Genomic DNA, 15,758 nt, shown 5'->3' with positions numbered 1-15,758 from the left:
CTTGGGGTCAGAGTACCATTTATTAAAATGTTTGCCATTATAACAGTTTTTTAAGGTCTGAATGAAGATTTGACCCATACCTATAGTCTCCATCACCCCCCATAGATATCCCCAACAGACCCGATCAAATGCCTTGGCGGCATCTAATGCCACCACCACCAGAGGATCCCCTCTATTCTCTGCCAAGTCGATGTTACCGATTAGCAGCTGAATTTGCTCCTGAATGATTCTCCCAGGCATGAAGCCCTTCTGATCACAATTAATCAGACTAGGTATCAATTTGCCCAATCTCCCTGCTAATATGCTCATAAAGATTTTATAGTCTTCATTCAGCAGGGAGATTGGGCGATATGAATCTGGCAATAGGGTATCCTTTCCTGGCTTTAATAGCAACACTATCGTGGCCTCTTCCCAGGAGGTGGGAACTTTCCCTGTTACACTGTATACTTTGTTAAACAACATATGGAGTACAGGCAAAAGCTCTTCCACCAGTTCCTTATAGATTTTACTAGGCAGGGCATCCAGACCTGCTGCTTTCTTAGTCTTTGCCCTCTTTATATGCTCCTTGATTTCCTCCATACTAATAGGCTAATCGAGAAAGTCCCTAGCTGTATCCGTTAGCGTTGACAGAGTTATACCCATCAATCATGATCTTATTGCCTCATTTGAGGGGTTGAGATCTTCCTTGTAGAGATTCACACAGCGTGATAAGAGACAGTCTCGAATACTTACAGGCTCGCTAGATTTAATACCTACATTGTCAATCAGCAATTCTCTTATGTTATTCTTGGCCCTATCGATCCCTACCTTCCATGCCAATAAAGCACCAGCTCTCTCCCCATACTCAAAAATGTCCATATTTCGAGCCTTCCACTATGCTTTACATTTCTGGTCAAGGTAGGATCGTAAGTCTCTTCTTGCTTCCTCGAGTTTTCCCTCGATGCTCTGCATGTCCCTTACATTATTTTGGGAAATATGACCCATTTTTATTTCTGGAAAAGAGATTCTTCCTTCCAAACCCTGCAGTTCTAAAAAATCACGCATATTCTTTACACTTATCTGGCAACGCAGAACCCCCCTCAGATTCTCTTTATAGGTATCCCAGACGACCTCCTTGGATGCTGACCCACAATTGTAGAAAAAGAACTCCAAAGTAGTGCCTTTAATTGCCTGGATTAATCCAGGGTCCAAGAGCGCCGACCTGTTTAGCGTCCATCTGGCCTGTTGCAGCCTTAATTTAGTCGAATATGAGAACACAAATGGTGCGTGGTCCGACAAATGGTTCGGGTACACTGAGATATTAACTTCATTCTCTATATTTTCATTATTTACCAAGACGTAGTCGATTCTAGAGGCATGGTGATTCTTCTTCCAGAAGAATGTGAATCCATCCATGTCCCCCTTCTTAGCTCTCCAAAGGTTGACTAAATTAATGTTTACTAGTAGGTTTTTCATAACCCTTCGAGCTCTTGGAGTACCTATGATATGACTAGTATTAGATCTATCCTGTAAAGTTTACAGGGTCAAGCAGGAATGGATGTTAAAATCTACCCCTATAATAAATGGTGGATCTCCCATGATTAGCTTGTCCTGCAATTTTACCAGAAATAGGGGATCGTCTATATTAGGACCATAATAAGAAGCACATGTCAATTTCTCCCCTTCAAAATCTAATAGTGCGATAATCCATCTGCCTGTTTGGTCGGTCTGGAATGATCTTATTATACATGTGCTTCCCCTTTTTACCAAAATGGCGACTCCACTGGTGCTCAATACTTGTTGAGAATGACAAAAACATTGAAGCCAGGGTATTTTTGCAAATACAGATCCAAACTCTGACTTATTCAAGTGCGTCTCCTGCAGCAAGAATACTTGCACAGGTGAAAGTTCTATATATTTTAATATTAATCTCTATCTTCTCAGACATCTTAGGCCATTCAGGTTCCAAGAAAGCCCCGATCACGTGATCAAAGCCTCTGATGTTACATAACGTCTGTCAGTCAGACATCCAGTCACCGTTCGGGGCATGGATGTGTACCTCGTAGGTTACGAGAGGGGAGCCGCCCGAGAAACAGTGAGTACGGCCATTTATGTATGCTTCTCGTGTTACGGCTACACCTTGCCGTTTTTTACTTAAATGACATGGCGTTTGGGCTCTAATACTAGGGAACTGACGCCAGTTAGGCTCTCCTTTTCTCCCCTATTTGTAAACACGCGCTTTGAAGGGGTAACGTTAGCAAGGGCTTTTACTTAGATTTCCCCTTACTCCTTTGTAGTTGTGATCGGGCGTGAAGATTACCCCTGCCATGCACCCAGGATGCTCTATTACGAAGCCTGAGAAGTAAGTGGTGCATGTGTAAACAAAACGTTTTTCTGGTATCACTCACAATAGGATTTAAAACCGAATTAACAACAATACATATTAGAAACGGTCTTTCTCTATTTTCTGAATGATGGCGATTATGGCAGCCGGCACAATCACAGTGTTGTTTTTAACTGATTTACTTACACTGCCACTGAACGCGTGTGTTTAGTGTAATTCCTTCGGCCAAATAGGTGGCAGTGATCCTAACATGTCTAAAGGTGGTGGACACTGTTTTAGTTTTATACATCCATATATCGGTGTGGAATTGTTAAACTTGGAAGTGATTCCAGGATTACCATAGAGAATTAGTCTGTGGGCTAACAAACACTGTATCAGCAAATGAGCACATATATTTTTTGTGAAAGGGGGATTTTTGGATTCTGAGTTTGGGAATACCAAAGTATGGTCCTGAAGGAATGAGGAATAAGTTGAATTGTAAGTGAGCTCCTAGCCAATCATTTACTAATGATATGGTTGGATTCCTAATGTACCCGCGTTACACTCTACTCGGGCCAAATTGTTATTAGAAATCTGTTCTTCTCTTCACAGATACAGGCGTATTAATAGCAACTACGGAAACTCATGGAAGAAGAACCGTGAGTGGGTGAATCACCCTTTTAGGACAGAAAGGATTGGACACACGTTAGAGTGTGTGCCTGGGCTTGTCTGTCTACACTTTTTCTTTTCGTATCCTGATGAATGCTTGAGTGAATGATTCTCAATTTAAGCAGTAACCTGTTGACCACACTTATATTTCTTTTGTAAAGGACATTAGGTTTTTCATTGCTATTTCCTTATCATGTCCGAATTTTCACCTGTTTTTTATGGAAGTAGGCTATCCCTTTATTAAAATTGATACTAGGAACTGCTATACTTCCTTTTAATATTTGCACTTTCTTTCGTGGGCCTAATGGCTGGCCCCTTTCTTTTTCATACTTAAGAACCCAATGATGAGAATAAACACCTACTTGTGTGGTGTTTGAGGGTTCTTTTTCTCACCTCTGATCTCATTTCTCCCTGCTGTGCCTTTTCATTACCCCCCTTTTTTTTCCTCCTGGCAAGACTGTGGTTTTGGTGGATCTTTGGGTGGAGTAGTGTTTTATATAAAATTCTTGACGCTCTTTTGTTGTTTTGGAATATAGGATAGCTTGGGGTTTAAGAGCGTTTCTGCTGTAGCCCTTTCTCTCTAATTGTTTTGCAGTACATTCAGGTTCCAAGACATAAATTGAATGTTCTGACCCTTCATTTTGTTCTTAACTTTATACGATTTGTACTAAGCTTGTCTGTATGACGAAAAAACCCTTTGACCAGCCTACTTATTCCAAAATCACGGAGTAAGGACAATTTTTGTATCTTTTTTACTGCCACCCAGTGCCCCCCTCCCCAAAGCCCCCCTTCTGGACCCCATCCCCCGTGACCCCCCTGCAACCGATCAACCTGAGGAACCCCCCTTCCAAAATAGGTTCTTACCTATTCGGACCCCGCCTCACAGTTGGCTCTATTTTATAACATTGAAAAAAAAATGTGTTTCTTGCTGGATCAATTAAAAAAAAGATTTTTTCATAACAATGTACCTCCCTTACCCCCCCCCCTGTTTTTCATCCCGGATCTGAGCTATAAGTGTATCTGCCTCTTTGGTTGTTCGGATCATGTGCATGTGGTTATTCCACATGACTCGCAATGTGGCTGGGAACCTTAATTGAACCTTCGCCCCTAGACTATTTAGTTCTGTTAATCTCTTCCCCAACTCCCATTGCCTTTCTGCTGTTATGTGTGAGATATCAGACCTAATAGAAAAGGAGAATGCAGGTAGGTCAGAAAAGGGAGATGGTATGCTGTCTGCTTTTAGGGCCGCTGATAGATCTGTTCTTTCACCGAATAAGAAAGAAAGTTCACCAAGATTTTCCGTGGCTTCTGTCTTCCGGGATTCCTTTTAAACGGGTCTCTGTGTATCCTCTGGATTTCGTTCTTTAAATCCACGTTGGGAAGAGCACTCGACACCGTTTTTTCCTTAAGCGAAATTACAAAGCCCTTTATATCTTCTCCCTCAATAGCCTCTGGCACATAAAAAAATTTCAAATTATTTTCACTTGAACGGTTCTCGAGTCTTTCCAGATCCTCTTTAAGTTCTTTGTTCTGTATGGCTAATTTCTCCAATTAAAAAGAGGTAGACTCTATTGCACTCTTCATCCTCGGGATCTCTGCCTCGATTACCTCAGTTCTTGCTGTAACCTCTTCTAATTTCTCAGCTAAGATTTTGCACGAAGATTTAATAGCGGCTTGATTTGCCTCAGACACTAGAAACCTATTTGCCAATTCGGCCTGGTTTGCCTCTGAAACAGAAAATCTATTTGCAATATCCCCTTTCAAAGCGAGAAGGATATCCACCAGAGAATGGGGGTGCTGATCTCCATTACCTTCATTTCCTCAGGTATGTATATTCCCCGACTTGTCCCCGTTTCCTTTAATTTCGGGAACTTTGTCTGCAACCTGAGATGTAGCTTGTCCAATGTCGGAGCCTGCAATGTCTACTATATCTTCCAATTTTTCAGGTTCTAAAACGGAATATCTGTTAGATAAAGTAACAGTAGGATGAACCCTTGACGTATTGTCACATATCTCACTAGGACAGATAGGTTCTGCCTGTTCTACCAGGTTAGGCGTAATAGGACCTGGGAGCTCTAATTGCATATCTTTAGACTTCGGACTCTTGATTCTTGTGGTTTCCTTAATGGCCTTAATGACCTTAGACTTTAGAGGGGCCCCTAGCGACATCGTAGGTGGGGATTTGGGCATAAGCTTATTTTCCAAACCCTCTTCCCCCACCAAGGGCGAGGACATAGGAGGGGGAGATAAATATGTTGCTTTAGATGTTACTTTAGCAGTTGACAGCGACATTACTTGGTAAAATGTTTTCAGTGATGGGGTAATTTTAGGCTTAGTGAATATATTTTTCTTTGCACCCTCTTTTCCTTTCTCTCTCCGAATCCTTAATTTCGGTGGAGTGGCTTCAAACCCCACCGCTCCTTGTTTGCGCTGTTTTGCAGACAGTTTTATTTCCTCTACTGGTGGTGATTTGCGTTGTGTTATGGAGGATTGAATTATCAATTTATTGGCTGAGAGGTGTGCTGCCCGCGCTCTTAATAAATACCTATTTAGCTGGGAGGGGGCACTTTGCCTCTTGCACTTTGGTATCTTCTTCCGCCATACAATCCTCATTGATTTTTAAACATTTGCTACCCCCGACCACCTCTTGCTTTAATACAGCCTCAAAGATAACTCCTTGTGCAGAGCGTGCAAATTCACTTTTACCTACTCCACCCTCCTCTCTAAACTCCTCTCTCCATTCCCTCCATCTCCTGCTCCTGTCTCCCCCTCCTACCTGCTTTCGGAATAAGGCTCTTCCGAGTCTGAACACACCTCCACAGTTTTGAAACAAGAAGGGGCCACTCAGTCTCCACTCACTGGCAGCAACCTCCCAGCGCCATCCCGACCGCAGCGCGCCTAGGGGGCCCCTGAAGCAAACTCCAACCGTGAAGAAAACAAAAGCGTCTACCCCTGGGCTCACCTCCAGACTCCAACTCGCGGAATGAGGAGGTGGGGCGAAGCAGGGTGCAGGACGGGCCGGAGAGACACAGCCGAACGTGACGTCGAGAGAAAGCTGCAGCCGCATCCGAACAAAAAAAGGTAATAAACTCTATGATTTGACAGAATCCGTCAAAAACATGCTCTAAATTTTACTCAAAGCTCCGGAGGGTAAAAGTGTTTCGAGGTCTCAGCCTCATTGATCCAGCATAGCTAGAGCCTCCTGCTTGGGCGTCCGCGACCGTTCACTCGGCGGCCGCCATGTTCCTCTCGCCAACATGTTCCTCTTTGAAAACATATTTGTGTGTAGCACAAAAGTGCGCAACTTCGTCTACATATCGGTTCCCTGTCGTAACAAAGTTGTCTCCTCTTCAATGGGCTGTGCACTTCACAACAGCCACATCCTTTGGTAATTGCAATGCTTCCAACATGTCTCACATACTCACATTCCTAATGGAAGAGCCTGATGACATTAGAAACCTTCTCTACGACCATAGCTGTCCGAAGTCATGAAATACCCCGACACTGTACTGGATATCAGTATAGATGGTGACTCTTATCTGCTCGAAGACAAGACATGCACAGGTCAAAGCAACAATTTCGGCTACTTTTGCTGAGTGTACTTCCTGTAAACAGGCAGCTTCCACCACTCCAGACGTGGTACAGACAGCAAATGCTGCTCTCAGATGACCTCCATTGTTTCTTAGACATGAACCAACAACAAAAAGGGCTTGATCGGGATAAGACAACGGTTCATCAACAATGCCAGGTCTCTGCTTGGTGCAAAGCTCAGTAATATCCAGACAGTCGTGGACTTCACAATCTTCCCCATCAAAATTTGGAGCAGGTAACAAGGTAGCAGAATTTAACACAGAACATAGCTTCAGGGTCACATTCTCGGCAGCGAGCAAACCCTGCTCATATATTGTCAATCTGTTATTTGTCAACTGTTACGTTTTGGTTCTCATCATCAGGAGCTCAACTGAATGTGATACATACACAGAAGGGGGATGACCCATCACAATGCTCTCACATCGTTCAATACTGATAACTTTTGCAACAACAAATTTGAGATATACAGGCAACGCTGAAGCTACATGATCTAATGTAGCTGAGAAATAGGCAACTGGTCTACGGGTGCCTCCAAGTGTCTGGGTGAGTACAGAAAGAGCACAACCCTCACGACAAAATAATGAGAATGCTTTGTTGTAATCAGGCATTCCTAAAGCCAGAGCGCAACAAAGGATTCTCTCTTAACTCCAGGAAAGAAAGCAAACAGTTGTTATCCCAAAGTAATGTATCACATACATCCTTTTGGGTCAGCATCTGCAAAAACTTCGCTATCAAAGAGAAATTAGGAATCAATTGTCAGCAGTAGCCAACCATTCCCAGAAACATCCTGACTTCTATCTGAGTGGCAGGCAGAATCATTTTCATGATTGCCTCCATCCGTTCTGGTGACACTTTCCTCCTGCCTTTTTCGATTCGATGACCCAAATACTGGACTTTAGTGAGGCAGTACTGAAGTTTCCCTGGTGACGCCTTATACCCATTTTCAGCCAGATGATTCAGCAAGGCAATGGTATCGTCCCTACAAGCCTCATGTGTTTCAGATGCAATGAGAAGGTCATCTGTGTACTGGACTAGCACTGAATTTTGGGGCAAAATCAGGCTCTCAAGGTTCTTTTTCTGTGCCTGGTTGAATATGGATGATCTTTCAGTATACCCTTGAGGGATACAACGCCACATTAAGACATGATTCTCCAGACTGGAAGGAAATAAAAATGTGCTATCCTCGTGCAATGAGATGGAGAAAAATGCCTGACAGAGGTCAATCACTATGAACTGTGCAATGAGATGGAGAAAAATGCCTGACAGAGGTCAATCACTATGAACCATGCAGCTTCACATGCAATCTGTAACAAGTTTTGCAAATGGATTTGGTACCACGGGACAACATGGAATCACTATGTTATTGGCTTTTCTAAGTTCCTGAACAATGCTATATTTCCCACTAGGTTCTGCAATCCCATGATAGGAGAATTACACAGACTTCCCGTGAGCTTCTTGAAAATACCCTGGGCAATCATGTACTCAATTACGGGTGTAATCCCTACCACCATTTAAGGCATCAGGTTTTACTGGGGTGTTCCCTTGGAATTCTGCATTAGGTTTGATTTGTATGCGGACTGGCTTGACTCCCCAAATCAGTCCGATCTCCTTTCCCGAGAAACTCCATACCACTGGAGAGACTGGATCTCTCAGATCCTGAGGTATGTCTTCCACTGTCAGTAAATGGAGCAAGGTTGCATTAAAAAAGTTCTGGTTTGCTGGTTTAAAGGCAACATCCTTATCGTTAGTCTGCAATACAATCACCTTGGGTGTTCAATAGATGGTACAATCGCACACCGGGCTTGTATCACATACCAGAAACTGATGCTGGTCCTGGAAAGGTCCGATTTTCACTGATTCCTCTTCTATTAAAGGGGTTGCCATTCTTTTGTTAGATACTCCGACAACTTGGAGCAATTTTTCAAAGAGGGGTAGGTTTGGGACTAGTGCAGATCTCACAGTAGAATGGGTAGCATCAGTAACAAACAAGAATGTAATGGGATTGCCATCTACGTCTACTTCTAAGTATGGTCTACTCTAGTCTACCTCTAATACTGTGCCAAGTGTCCAGTCTTTCTCCCCCCTTAGGCACCGTCATAAGGATGGGTCTTGATCAAATCCATCCAGCGCTTCCATTACAGGCATCTGATTATAGGTTCAATTGCCCTGCTAGATCCTCAGAGGTTTGGGCACTACTTGGTTCTGATTCCCTCCTGCATAAAGACATCTAGGCCCAGTCACTGTAGGTAACTAATTTCTCACATTGGTCATTTGCACAAGTTTTCCTTCCACCACCGGATTCACAGGATTCAAACAACACTTGTGCTTCCAATGCCCAATCTTGTGACAAAAATGACAAGCAGTGATCTTTGTCAGGGTCGCAATGTCGATCCCTGTTTTAGGATCTATGGAGACACCTCTTCCTTTTCTCTGTCCATCGGTTCTGCAACTGATGTAACTTGGGCACCTCCTGGGACATTCCCTTTACCGCAAAATAATGTTTCCCCTGCTGCCGGTACCTGCTCTCCCTTCTGTGCATTTGAACCAGCATCAACTTCTCCTTTATTCTCCAATTTTTGGAATCCACCTGATCACTGCAGTACCTGGCATATCATTGGATCTCGTCTATGGATTTATTTTGCCAGCAAATTAAATGTTGCTCAAACCTCTGGCCTCAGTCCTGTCACAAACTTTGATACAAATTGGCCCATGTCTTTAGGGTCGAGTGTGTCTAACCCACTGTTCTGCTGAAAGGCTGGTAACAGACTTCGTAATAGGCATGCACCAACTCCTTTGGTTCCTCGGTCGTTCGATCTCTCTTAATCCAGTCAATGTCAAAAGTGGCTTTTTTGAATTGTAACCATGTGATCACCTGATGGTACTTTTTTGTAACCAAAGATGAAGGACAGTGTTTTTCCAAATCCCTCTCTGGTTCAGCAGCAGGCCAATCAATGGTTATTTTTCAAGCAGACTACAGATTGCTAGGAACCACAATTTTGAACAAGGTATTTAAGATAATCAACAACACTTTTGATATCTTAGCAAAGCGATCAACCTTCTTATCCCATTCTTGAATGCAGCTAGATCGCCTCTACTCCAAGGGACAAGCACATACCGTCCGCTAGGCACCTCCCATACCGGATTTGCCTCAACTTCTTGTGTCCATCCTCCTGGAGGTGGTGTTTATACTCTCACCTTTCTCACACACTTCTTCTGTGACCATCTTTCCTACCACTTATCCAACATACTCCAAGCCCTTATCTCTATGAGCGGCTCATGGATATGTATATTCAATCCAGTCACCCTCTTCTCCTCCAGCTCCTGGGTGCTGTAAGTGAGTCTATGATTTTCCTATAAGGTTTTTGTTTGAAACAAATCCACTCCATATCTCTAAGCTAATTCTGACAACTTCTTGTCTTGCCTTGCCGGTGACATCCTTTGCTACAAACACTGGTCATCTGCCTAGATTTCTATCCGATCCAAAGGCAAATCCCCACTAATGAGCTTGTCTACCTCGGCCTTCAACCTCACTACATCCAATAGTCTCGCCTTCACTGCAGCTTTGATGGTACCCTGACTTGGTGCACTATTCTGACCCTCCTTGCTGTTGTTATGGACTCTCAACCAGGATTCTAAGTCTCAAACATCCAAAACATGTTGATTTCTAGAGACTCCCTGACTCGTGCTGACTTCTAAGGTCGCACCACTTGGTCCTCTCACTGGGGTTTCCCACATCCATTGATCTGAACCATTACTTGCCTAGGTATAATCTGTATAGAACTGGAATCAATGCGTACTCCTGGAGGATCTGCTGTAGCTGGTAAAGGGGTACTAGATTCCATAGTCATAAATGATGGACAATTCCCACTTGTGCTCCCTGCTCTTCCCAGTCCAGTTCCCTCAATCTGTATGGGCTGTCACTGACTAAGGTTCCTCACTGAGCTCGGGTTGTACACAGGGACAACAGGACCAATAGGGACTGGTACTGTAAGAACTTCTGGTAACCGTGAAGCAGCGTTAGTTCCGATCTGAGCCTCCCAAGGTCGACACTACTGCCCCTCCTTTTTATGCAGATATCGTCCACGCAACTCCTGTACCGAGACCCACTTAAGCGGGTGCATTTCTGATGATTTCTGCACTTCCTACGTGTAGGAAAGTAGGATCTGCTTCGAACGGTTACCTCCACTTTCTGCTTGATGTTACACTGTATTTGACTAGTCATACTCCGAGTCTGCTAATCAGGACCCCAGTCTATCTGCTTTCTCCCTAAAATGTCATGTCATGTACTTAGGTACACTCCAGATTGGATACCGGGGTACCCTTGTCAGATTCTAGTATGTGGTACACAGGTACCCAGGGCATAGGTACCCCAGAGACCTCCCATGGGTTGAAGCATGTATTATGCAACCCATGAGAGGCCATGAAAAATGGAACTACAGGCCTGCCATTGCAGCCTGTGAGAGATGGTGCATGCACTACTTACTGTAGATATAGGTTTACTATATCTATAGGTCACTAGACTTAAAACCTGTAAGTCATCCCTATAGCAGGATTTGACAATCCTGAAGTCAGGGTGCTGGGTTTTTACGTGAGAGGGTGCCCCTATATGATCAGAGCCTTCGGAGACCATTCTCCCGGGTTGTCGGTGATGCAGCCAGACATTTGTATAGCGGTGCATTATTTGCTAGCGTAAAATGCTATCTCGAAAATGGCTGCAACAAACCATGTTGTGTATGGTATCAAATACCTTGGAATCAATCATACCTCCAAACCGGTAACTGGTGTGGGAGGTATGATTCCACCCATCAGAAGCAAGCTTTGTAGGGTCCCTGATCTTTCCGGTACCAGGCTTCTCAACCCAGACAGCACAAAATGGTTGCTGCTGACCAGAGACGCAATTCTGGCCTCCTGCTGCTGAACCAAGCTCGAGCTGAGAAAGGCAGCACAATAGGCATCCTGTCACAGGGAGGTGTGACCACCTCCCAGACACGATTTAGTGTATTGGAGTTGGGTGGGTGCACTTCTAAAGTGCCTGAACGTCTGCATGAGGGGCACATTTTCTGTCCCTGTGCATAGTCCAGTTCAAACCAGTCCTGAGAGCCGTTGGCTCCTGTTCTGGTGTGAAACTGGACAAAGGGCATGAGAGTAACCTCCCCCTATGCTGACCCTCCCCTGGGAGGGTACCCTGAATCTGTCCATCCCTTTTCCGTGGTACAAAATGGCTTACCTGGCTGTAGAACTGTAGATTCAATGTGGACAAGATTCTAATCAAGAAACCACTAACCTTGAACCATCTGGACACTCTGGACTTCGCTGGACTTTGACTGGACTCGTCTTTGTCTCCCGCTCCATCCAAAGCATTGTCTGTGCCTGTGCACCATACAGCCTCTGTGCAGGGCTTGTGGAGCATCAAGGACAACTGAAGTATCTCCCTTGGGGTGAAGGAGTCACTCCCCTGCATTTGCAAGCACTGTAATGTAACTGACTGGTCTGCAGATCCTGACTTCCTGTGAACTCAATGTCTCCAGCAACACAGGAGGTGAGTTCCTATATTCCTTGAGGATGAGTTGTTCTCTCATTAAGTTTGAGGCCAGTATTCCTCATGGGGACGCATAACCCAAACCCCTTAGCACCTCATACTTTTGCAAGTGCACATGCTTGCTGGCATTCCCAACTAAGTGCATTGGGCCATCACTATTGCACAATTTCTGACATACTCAGCCCTTATCCAGGTCACCATCGCACTGGTACTCTCCAGGCTGGACTTTTCTAATAGTCTGCACCTGGGCCTTCCATCTGGCCTTTTAAAAAGACTCCAACTAGTGCAGAACCAGGCAGCCAGACTTGTTCTTAAACAACCTAGGCGGTGTTCCATCAGGCCTGGCCTAGAACAATTACACTGGCTGCCTGTATCTCAAAGAATCATGTTTAAGTCCGGCTGTATCATACACAAGAGTCTACAAAACATAGGGCCTCAGTTCATCAATCAGTTGGTCTCCAAATACAAGCCCACTCGCAATCTTAGATCCATCAATAAAGACTTGCTGGTTGTTCCCTCTTACAGGAGAAAGCGTCAGGGCGGCAGCTGTTTCCATTACTTAGCTGCTGTCCTATGGAACTCCCTACCACTTTCCCTTCGGCTCAGCCCAGACTTTCTAACTTTTAGACGTTCTTATAAAACTTGGCTGTTCAGACAGGCTTATTTTCAGTAAGTTGTTGTGTTAGGTTCCTACTTCAACAGCGCCATGAAGCCCACGGGCGTACGTGCGCTTTACAAAAAAAACCCTAACATAACATAACCTCCGCGCACATTTCATGCAAAGGACTTTGGCCTCCTCTCACTCTGTGCTCTGCAAGCTGTGACTTTGTGAAACTGCTAGAGGTCCCCTCGCGACTCCTGTGCCTTTGGCCTGAGGGTCCACTTGAGGGACAACACTGCTTTTCTTGGGCTCCTGAGGTACTGGGTTTTTCAGAACCGGTACTGAACCGGTAACCCAGTGGTGTTAGGGTACACCCTAAGACCTCGAGTACTTTCCTGATTCAGACACAGAAACTCAGAGTCTTCTAGGTGAAGTCAAAGATCGAATTTATTGGCTGCAACCAAGTAACAGGCGTCCTAGAAGTACAACAACACGGTGTGTATATTCTCAGGAGACTGCTCAATCTTACCAAGCCAGTCTTCTCTTTTTATACAAAATATTATGCTTCAGGCAAACATTCGTAGGTTTACAGTTGACCATTCACATATTTTCACTACAAAGAAAAAGCAGAGTCATGATGACAAGCCCACATTTCAGTTCGTCCAGCCCACAACAAATTACCCGGCACGGCCCAACATTTTCATCAGATATCGGTGGACCCCCAATAAAAACGGGCACCTCCTCCTCGTAAAGCAAGACATATGTAAAGAATCAGGGACAGGTGTGAGCAAGGTTAGGCAGGGTGTGTGTGTGATGAAAAGGTTTATGGCATGTTGTGCCTTGATGCTATCTCGCTCGGCCACTGGGAAAGAAACTGGCCGGGCAGGTTCGGCCTGGGGCAATGGTTTCAGCTTGCCCAGGTCACAGAGAAGTCAATTAAGGTGTACGTGTCCTTTGGAATCGAATTTGGCTGTAGTGGTAAGCCTATGTGAGGGCAACTCACAAAATGGCTGCTGTACACAAAATGGAAGCCAAGGGTTCAGGAGGAAAATGACGATTTCGAGGTGAAATCGTTACTGGAATATGACGAAAATGCTTGTACATAGTGTACTAGCCATTCTCGGTCTTTTGATGCCAAAATCGTCATACTGCGGCAAAGTTTAATACACGAGTCCAGAATTTTCAGAACCACACTCCCCTGGTTGCTCCACGCCTTCATTGACTCTCCTTGCCGTGGTGAGTCCTCTGATCCTTGCTGGGCTAGACCGTAACCTTCTTTGACCTTCTTCGTGGGTTGTCGCTGCCAACGTTTATTGGTGCTCCCACCAGACACGACCATTCAGCACTCGACATCCTTCATGGGACAGCTTGTATCTGGCTCCTGGTTGTCCTCAATGTCTCCTGGTCCCTGCAGGGGTAGAGTCACGGTCTCCATCTTCACACCTGAAGCACCCGACCTCGGCAGGCATCCATCTACAGAGCCCCTCGTCACTCCTGAGTGACTCAGACTCAGTCCCCTCTGCTTTCAGGCTCCTTCTATCAAGAATACACCTGTGGGTTCCACCGGACACTTTTCTTCTTTCCAACAGTTGCATTTCTTTGAAGAGTCCCATTGAGAACAACGGCGGTTCCTGACACCACTTCAGCCCTATGCACCCGGCTTCCCTGGAATAGGTAACTCTGGTACTTTGGAATACACGGGTGGCGTGGCTCTCCAACCTTCTATGTTCCAAAGGGTTTCCTCGTAATCCACTGGGAATGGTCCTTAAGCGTTAAAACTGCAACCGCACCTCCCCATTGAATTGTACGTAGAACGCGGTCTTGTTCTCACACTGCATCCCATTCTCTGTGGGGTCCCTACTTACTCACCATGGGTGGTTCCTTCGGGTCCCAGTGATTCTACATCCTCTAGACACTGTTTTGAGTCAAGTCGAGATTCTTATACCACTATTTTAGTATATGGTTTAGTCTCACCCTGGAGCCCACAGTGTTTAGTGCTACTTATGGTTGTTTCTGTGCTACAGTATTGTGTGCTTTGTGTTTATCTGCGTGTAGCAGATACTGTGAGGTATTTAAGGGCTGTTATAATAATAAATACATATTTTTATAACTACTGTGTGGTTCTCCTTTAATTTAACCAATACATTATGGTTGCATTCTGGTAAAACAAGCTGCTTAACATTCCTTCAAGACTAAGCCTGAAGGCTGCCCTCCACCGCTACCACTCGGATAGATTTCTAAGGTTATCTTTTACCTCTTAAATCACCATAAGGGTTGTTTGGACTGGTGCAAAGTGCCCACTTTAATTAATGGACAGCATATACCAGGCCAACTTCTCAGACTGAGCCTTGCCCTCTGTCCCCTGACTGTGGACAGTAAGGTGGAAGACGCTCAGATACCAACCCACCCAACCTAGCTGTCTTCATTGTCACTACTGTCACTTCCATTTACCTTCCTGGGGACCTCCCTCTTCTACCAGCACTAAGTATGTCCTTTCTCCTTCGATGGTACACACTCTTCATTTCTTTAGCTGTGCATCCCACGGTGTATTCTTAATATGACCTCACAGTTTTCTTCATCCTCCCTTTATATTTCTCCCTCTGTTTAGCATGTGCTGCATGCATCCAGGCATCTAATGTTTCAACCTGTGTTGGTCTAGGCAAAAACATTGCTCCTCTTAACTGATGTAATACATCTAGCTGAAATTAACCAAAACATGGAAATTACAAATCACCTTCTTTTTCAGTGATCTTATGCCATTTTAAAAGCCAAATTTTAGTGTGGAACCCCTTCATCACCCCTGAATAGATCTCGCAACACTGTAAAACATTGCATGATTTTAATTGCAATTTGTTGTTCGATAAAATTTAGATGGACCAAGCTATTCCAACCACAACTTCCCGATGACTACCAACCAATCCCAGCGGGGTGTTAAGCCAATCGACCAATTGCAGTGCAACACTCTCTGACATCACCTTCACTCCTCTTAGTGGCTCATCCTCCTTCACAATTTCTCCGTACGCATTCACTCACACAGTCATCTTATAATGCGTAAT

At 44.7% G+C, this 15,758-nt stretch overlaps 1 protein-coding gene across 1 annotated transcript in view; it reads left to right on the top strand.

Moving 5' to 3' along the window:
- LOC144784001 (uncharacterized) overlaps nt 1–15,758 on the top strand; it is a 1,599,281-nt gene that overhangs the window by 1,327,160 nt on the left and 256,363 nt on the right. The window lies entirely within an intron of this gene.

This window comes from Lissotriton helveticus, chromosome 10, assembly GCF_964261635.1.
Source record: "Lissotriton helveticus chromosome 10, aLisHel1.1, whole genome shotgun sequence".
NCBI lineage: Eukaryota > Metazoa > Chordata > Amphibia > Caudata > Salamandridae > Lissotriton > Lissotriton helveticus.
This window is presented reverse-complemented; position numbering and strand designations above follow the sequence as displayed.